At 42.4% G+C, this 8,415-nt stretch overlaps 1 non-coding gene across 1 annotated transcript; it reads right to left on the bottom strand.

Annotated features, from left to right (window-relative positions):
* Positions 1-658: 658 nt before the first annotated feature.
* Positions 659-740, bottom strand: TRNAS-AGA (transfer RNA serine (anticodon AGA)). Its single transcript has one exon. It is a non-coding gene; the product is annotated as a tRNA-Ser (tRNA).
* Between the last annotated feature and the right edge of the window lie 7,675 nt (positions 741-8,415).

Here is an 8,415-nt window from a genome sequence, read left to right as displayed (position 1 = left end):
TGGGCCTGCCGGTTTCGGAACCACCCTTGTTTTGTATAATTTTATCAAAATGTACTACGTTAGGAAGAAAGATAGATGTATCATGCCTCTGTTTCTCTTTCAAGTTGGCTCACATGGGCTGGGGGTAATAGCCATGCTGATTCCACTTCAGGTGAAATTCGTCAGTCGCTGAAGAGTAGAAAACATCGACCGGTTATCGACGATAACGGTAAGCTGTTTGTCCATGTCGACTTTATCTACGATCGCAGGCACGAACGTTTCCCGTAAAATCGCCTAGTTTTCCGAGTCTGACGGTCGAGTTTCATAATCTATCATCATTAGCCGCTCGCTCATGTGATTGATTAGCCGTTCGCCGTGTATTCTCGTAATTTCCTATATCTTTTGCTCCATCGGCCGATTCGAACTTGAATTATCTGAGCCAAGCACAGATAATGCGATACTGATACGGCAGTAAGAAATCACGATTGACGTAACGGCCAATCGCGCAATCGTGACGGATATTTTAGTAGGTCGATATGGAAATTACTGAACGTTGTATCGCGCTTAATGTTTTAACGAGCAATCGCGCATTTGTCGTTCGTGTGCACACAGAGATAGAAAATGAAGAAAGAAACAGATTTGGCGAAAAAAAAAGAAAAAAAAAATATCGAACCAACCTCGCAGTCGGTAGGACTCGAACCTACGCTCCCAGAGGGAATCTGATTTCTAGTCAGACGCCTTAACCACTCGGCCACGACTGCTACGCTCCTGTGCCTCCGCTTGCTGTCATTACCATACAATCTGCAGGAATTTTTAGATCGCGATGCGGTCGATATCTCGTTCGAAGTTTCGCGCGCATTTCGATTCCGATCGCGTTGTGCATCTCATTTCAAATATGACGGACAGGATTTTAATCGCTGAATTTTTCCAACTTTTATGGGGAGTTTAAGTTGTTCATAACATTTTCTCAGAAGTGACTGAAGTGTCATTTGGTGGACACGACAGTTTGGCCTCGTTCAAGTTAAGGAAGGAAAATCACGTAGGAATGCGAAAAGTGACTACCTAGTGCGAGGGAGCGATGATGGTGAAGAAAAGTCGAGAAGGCTCTCAATTTAAAGTGTTCTATTAAAAGTCACGCAGAACACGTTTGATTACATTAACGATCGACGGATTCATAAATAGATCCACTCCACAACATTCACGATTACCATGCCGTAATAGCCGATAATAAGTGTCTTAGCGGGAATAATGACAGATTTTTTTTCTTTTTTTTTTTTCCTTCTTTTAATGTGTACTCTTACGCGATTCCGTAGAAGAGTAAGCGAGAGTGGCCCCTTTCCTTCCAATCGGAGCACGACGAGAGGCCACATTTACGCAATAATCTATAACAATACATCAATGACGATGCGAGAAATTGTACATTTTGATATATAATATTTATATATGTATATATTTATAGTATATATTATACACACACGCGCGACCGCGCGCAACGCTCTTTTGGTGAGATAATATATACGTGTCTATAGATAGGGGCCTATATTTAGAACACGCTTGTAATTATGTTAGCGCGCTGTTAACCAATGAAAAGCCACGCAATATACTCTCTGATTAGTTAACAGCGCATTAAATTATAAGCATCTTCTGAATATGGGTCATATAATATATGTGTTGCGTGTATACCGCGTATGTGTATGTCTGTGTTTGTGTACATGAACACGTCCGTGTGCGTGTGGGTGCGTATACGTGTCTGTGTGCGGTGTTGCGTGTCGTGTCGTAACGTACTTGTGCGTGTCCGTGTGCTTATAAAATATTCCTCGTCATTTAACACCTAGAAGTTGAAAAATTCTACGCCCTACTACTCAATGACCTGAAGAGTAAACCTGATATCATATACGATAGTCATGACGAATATATCTCGAATGACGATGCGTCGTTGATCGAGAGCAAGATAGATATCTCCGACAGCGGAGCCGAGATACGAGAACGACATGGCAGAGGACGAACGCATACGTCTCTTCGTGTGATAGTTTCGGGTCAATGCCGATTGCAATGCGAATTGCAGATACGAAGACGCGCGAAGACAGATACGCGTCGCGGCTTGCGTGCAAAAATCACTCCTGCCCCTCCACCTCCTGCACGCGGGAACAAATCGAAAGAGCGTTCCTCTCATTTCCCCAGACTCGTCAGGCTCCTTGAAGAGACTTCGACGCGCGGGTCGGCGAAATGAACTCTTTAAGTTTCGCGCGCGAGGACTTCCCGAACTTCCAACGGAGACTGAGCCGCTTCCCAAGATACACTCGCGATACATATCCGTAATTTTTCACAGGAGTTTCAGGACGCGTCCGTTTCGCCCAATGTTAGGGCGTAATCTGCTTTTTATCGGAAGGATATCCTCCAGGATATCGGGCAGGACGAATACGTTCTGAGACTCGTGCGAAAGGACAGAGTTTGTCGGGCGGCCTTCTACGAGGAGGAGGGTGAAGGTTTTTCCAGTCGCCGTGTCGCGCTGGTCGATCAACGACGCGATCAGTTCTTGCACAATCAATGTGTATACGTATCATCTATGCGGGGATCAGCGCAGCGATGCGAAGAGCACGGCGATCGCGAGGCGAGCCGAGTTGGATTCGCGCACGTCGGCGGGAACCGTCGCCGTTCGACGATACCGATTTCTAATAATATTGAGCTTCGCCACGCAGGCGGTCTTTGCGCGCAATCGCGTTCGCACTTTCCCTCTTCCTCTCTACCTCCATTCATCTTTTCTCCTCCCTGCATCTTGGCATCTCGCTGGATGAGCGCGCTCTCGCAAAACTGCGCTGGTCGTCTCGATATTTAAAACCTGATCACTCGTGCGTGATCGACGAGTGATCGAGAATCATCAACTACTACGACGTCGCAGGATCGTACCACGACAAGGACTCGACTCTCCGAGAAACGGGGCGGGGTAATTTCGTTAAATCTCTGAAAACTCGTCATCCTCGAAAAATATACTCGGCGCGATCGGATTTCGCGACTTGGCTAAATTTCCGTTATCTGCTATACTGCTTAGAGAAAAATGTCGTGTCCCTCGTAATCGCGATCGAGCGGCAAAAACACGATCTGCTTTCCTCTTCTCTTTTTTCTCTCCTTCTCTTCGCCCTATTTACAATATACAGATACAGATACATATATATATATATATATATATTAGAGATGTGCGAACTAACCGATTTCGAATCGAATCGAATCGAATCTAATGTAATTCGATTCGATTCGAATCCGAATCCCTATGATTCGAATTCGAATAATTCGAAAATTTCGAATCGCGGAGATTCAAATACGAATCAAATACATTAGCGTTTGAGCGTATCAGCTACAAAACGGGCCATCTAGGCCTGTATGTTTGAACCCTTAGCTTATAATTAACTTAACTAATTACTAACTTAATTATAAATTACTTTAAATATTTAAATATATATTTTACTTTAAGATGATATTACAATATCAATATTCCCTTTAATATTAAAATCTTCCATCATTATTTGCATGTTTAATAGTCATGTTAAATTTTTTAATGATTCGATTCAATTTTATTCGATTCGATTCGATTCGACATAAAAATTCTTGACTCACACATCTCTAATATATATACAGGATGTCCCATTTTAATCTATCACCCCTCGTAACTTTGCAGGGAGCGGTCGTAGAGAAAAATGTTTCATACAAAAGTATTTTGACTTCGAGGGGAACATAAGGTGGTGTTATTGGTTTGACCTTGGATAGTCGTTTGAAGATCACGTGAAGGTCACCTTCAATTATTTAAATAGAAACTCCTATTTTTCAATGCATATTCTTGTAGCTTGTCTCAAGAGCTTTCCAAAGCACTATAAGAAAATATTTTTTCGTCAAGTACCTTTCGAGTTATAAGACTTGAAAGTTACTTGACAATACCGTCGGCATTAGCATTACCCAAGATGCACCACCCGGAGGTTGCCCGGTCGGATTTACACATGTTGTGTGTTTGTGTGTGTGTGTGTTTGTGTGTGTATGTGTGCATGTGTCTCACAGCAGAGGTAAGGAGCCCACGGTTCGTCACTCCCGCGGTATTTAACGACTCCAAACCCTCTCTGCTGTGTGCGTGAGTGTGTGTGTGTATACGTGCGTGCGCCTGCGCATGCGTGCGTGTGTGCGTGCGTAGGTTTATTGAAAGTGTTCGAAAATATGTCTCCCTTCTTGGATACATAAACGCAATCTTTCATAAAAATTGTTACGAACTCTTTCAAGCATGGTTGAAATTATGCTCCTGAATACATTACGAATGCATTGTTGCATATCTTCAATAGTCGTTGGCTCAGTCTCGTACACTTTCTCTTTAACATATCCCCAGAGAAAAAAATCCAATGGCGTCATGTCAGGAGATCCTAGTGGCCATTCATGAGTTTGACTACCTAAGCCAATCCATTGGTTTCCAAATACATTATTTAGATAGTTCCTGACATTGCGTGTTCTGTGAGCTGGCGCCCCATCTTGCATAAACCACATTCGAATACATATGTGAAGAGGGACATTTTCTGAAAGAATCGGCAATTGATTTTGCAAAACAATCAAATAATTTTGTTCATTGAGGTTTTCTTGAAACAAGTATGGACCAATAATGTGATTTCCTATTATACCTGCCCACACATTAACAGACCACTGTCTTTGTAATTTTTCACTCCGTTGCCAATGTGGATTTCTTTCAAAATAGTAGTGGCAGTTATGTCTATTGACGCCTCCATTGTTACTGAAATTTGTTTCATCAGAAAAAAGCATATGATGAAAGAATAGCGGATTTCGTCTTATTTGGTTTTCAGCCCAATTACAAAATCTTACGCGACGGATAAAATCCTCGTTTTTCAAGGCTTGGGTCAAATGAATATGACACGGATGAAATTTATAAGTTCGCAAAATACGATTCGCAATTTTCCTTGGTACATCATGCTGACGTTGAATTTTTCTCGTTGAAGTATGCGGATCCGTCACAGTAGCAACAATAGTGACCAGTATTTTCATTTCGTCGTTATCAGTCTTTCGACGATTTCTCTTTAAATTACCACTTTCCGCTCTGTCAACTAAATGTTTAATTGTCAATCGTGTTGGATATCGTCTGTCAGGAAATCTCTCAGCGTATAATCTTTCCGCAGCCTTATACTTGTCCCCAGTCTCACTTAAGATACGTATCTACAATACATATCAACAACGATTTCTTGTGGCGGATAGTCTGCCATATTTCAGAATTGATGAAAAGAGCTCTCTCTAAGCACCGATAAAAATACAATGGCATCAAAATAAATCGATGCGATCGAATTGAAGGTCTTCGAAAACGCGTCCCCCTTCTTGGATACATAAACGCAATCTTTCACAAAAAGAATGAAATAGCTCGACTAGCAAAGTTTGGAAAAGTATTCCTTAATTCACTGTGTTACTACTTGATAAATGTTTCGTAGTGTCAATTGTGGGATAAGAGAGAATCGTCTTTTATTTGAAGGAATGCCGGAGCATGGCTCAGAGAATTAAGAAAATGAAAAGGAGAAAGACTTTAGTCGCAGGATAAGATGGCTTTATTCTTGGTCAATAATTACGGATAATCAGGAGCATTTTGAGGACTTATAAATTTCATCCGTGTCATTCATTTGACCCAAGCCTTGAAAAACGAGGATTTTATCCGTCGCGTAAGATTTTGTAATTGGGCTGAAAACCAAATAAGACGAAATCCGCTATTCTTTCATCATATGCTTTTTTCTGATGAAACAAATTTCAGTAACAATGGAGGCGTTAATAGACATAACTGCCACTATTATTTTGAAAGAAATCCACATTGGCAACGGAGTGAAAAATTACAAAGACAGTGGTCTGTTAATGTGTGGGCAGGTATAATAGGAAATAATATTATTGGTCCATACTTGTTTCAAGAAAACCTTAATGGACAAAATTATTTGATTGTTTTGCAAAATCAATTGCCGATTCTTTCAGAAAATGTCCCTCTTCACATATGTATTCGAATGTGGTTTATGCAAGATGGGGCGCCAGCTCACAGAACACGCAATGTCAGGAACTATCTAAATAATGTATTTGGAAACCAATGGATTGGCTTAGGTAGTCAAACTCATGAATGGCCACTAGGATCTCCTGACATGACGCCATTGGATTTTTTTCTCTGGGGATATGTTAAAGAGAAAGTGTACGAGACTGAGCCAACGACTATTGAAGATATGCAACAATGCATTCGTAATGTATTCAGGAGCATAATTTCAACCATGCTTGAAAGAGTTCGTAACAATTTTTATGAAAGATTGCGTTTATGTATCCAAGAAGGGAGACATATTTTCGAACACTTTCAATAAACCTACGCACGCACACACGCACGCATGCGCAGGCGCACGCACGTATACACACACATTCACGCACACAGCAGAGAGGGTTTGGAGTCGTTAAATACCGCGGGAGTGACGAACCGTGGGCTCCTTACCTCTGCTGTGAGACACAAACACACACATATACACACACACACGCACACACACAAACACACAACATGTGTAAATCCGACCGGGCAACCTCCGGGTGGTGCATCTTGGGTAATGCTAATGCCGACGGTATTGTAACTTTCAAGTCTTATAACTCGAAAGGTACTTGACGAAAAAATATTTTCTTATAGTGCTTTGGAAAGCTCTTGAGACAAGCTACAAGAATATGCATTGAAAAATAGGAGTTTCTATTTAAATAATTGAAGGTGACCTTCACGTGATCTTCAAACGACTATCCAAGGTCAAACCAATAACACCACCTTATGTTCCCCTCGAAGTCAAAATACTTTTGTATGAAACATTTTTCTCTACGACCGCTCCCTGCAAAGTTACGAGGGGTGATAGATTAAAATGGGACACCCTGTATATATATATACATATATATATATATATATATATCGTGTATATCTCGAACGCGACGGAAGAAAACTCGTCCCGTTCCGTCGATCCGACGCAGTAAATATCCGAATAAAAATAGTAGGGCCAATCTCTGTAAATCCGCACCAGCTCCATACGTGAATAACAATAATCGTCGCCTCACACACACGCGAGCGCGCGCACACCCACACATACAAACGCGATAAGTGCAATTTGTGCTTTCTCCGCTATCGCGCGATACCTTTCGCTGCGGAAAAAGCACCGCGCCGGGCAGATCGTCTTCAGGATCGCGTCGCGTAATTCTTCGAACAGATCGTCACCCCGGCGACGGAGATTGTCAAAGGGTCGAAATGATAACGCGATATTTGACGAAAACGACGTGAAAACTTCGTTTTCCATCGCTCAACTGGCTGCGTTATTCTGCTTATCTTTTACAGCCTTTTTTCCTTTTAAAAAGAGACAGGGACGTGGATTTGTTCTCATTTTCTCTCCTCCCGAACTAATCTCAACTGTAATTAATTTCACCTGCCTTTTTTTAAAAGTTCGAGACGTGTATACCAGCTTAACGATGGAAAATAAGCTTCGGGTGAGACGAGAGTACACGTCGTTTCCTCTTCTCTTTCTTTTTTAACGAACAAAGAAAAAGATCATTCCGACCGTGCACAGTGACACATCAACGCACTTATGCGCCATCGCTCTTCTTCTCTTTAACTCTCTCTCTCTCTCTCTCTCTCTCTCTCTCTCTCTCTCTCTCTCTCTCTCTTTCTCTCTCTCTCCCTTTCGTTACGTCGACGGGAATGTCTGACGACTCGTTTGGTCTTTTTCTCTCAGCGCTAACACAATTCAGTCAAAAGATTTGCTTTCTACCTGCTGTAGGGAAGTGGAAAAAGGACCTTGATCTCTTCGGAATGCGTTCCTCATCGCATATCCCTCTTGCCCTCCCATATCTTGCCGATGCAGACACGCGACAAACGTTGACTTTCTTTCCTACTATTTTTTCGGAAAATTCACTGAGTCTGACGAGTGAGTCTGACGCAACTGAGTCGGACGACGATTGAGCAAGTAATCGGGAAAATCGGGTGGTGACTAAGCCGACGCGAGAAAGGTAGTAGAGGAAACCAGCGGGAAACCGCTGAGACAAGGAAGTCGCAGATGCACGTTACGAGGAGTAAGTCGCAGTCGCGCGGCAGACTGATCGCCGCGACTTCGAGCTCACGATTGTTATCGGACATTAACTAACTATATCGCGACCGCTATAAATATTTCTCTCTCTCTCTCACACACACACACACACACACACACACACACACACACACACACACATATACTCTCTGTCGAAGAGCAATAGAAAAACAATGATCTCTCTCTCTCTCCCTCTCTCTCTCTCTCTCTTTCTCTCTCTCTCCCTCTCTCTCTCGTAATCAGACGGACGCGTCCGCTTATTCGCTCTGCTATATCGCTATATATATCTGCTATATCGCTCTGCTTATTACTAGCGTTTTCACGATCGGAGGAG

The sequence above is a fragment of the Harpegnathos saltator genome, unplaced genomic scaffold, assembly GCF_003227715.2.
Source record: "Harpegnathos saltator strain DR-91 unplaced genomic scaffold, Hsal_v8.6 scaffold87, whole genome shotgun sequence".
Lineage (NCBI taxonomy): Eukaryota > Metazoa > Arthropoda > Insecta > Hymenoptera > Formicidae > Harpegnathos > Harpegnathos saltator.
Note: the sequence above shows the minus strand (reverse complement) of the source record. Positions and strands in the feature narration are given on the sequence as shown.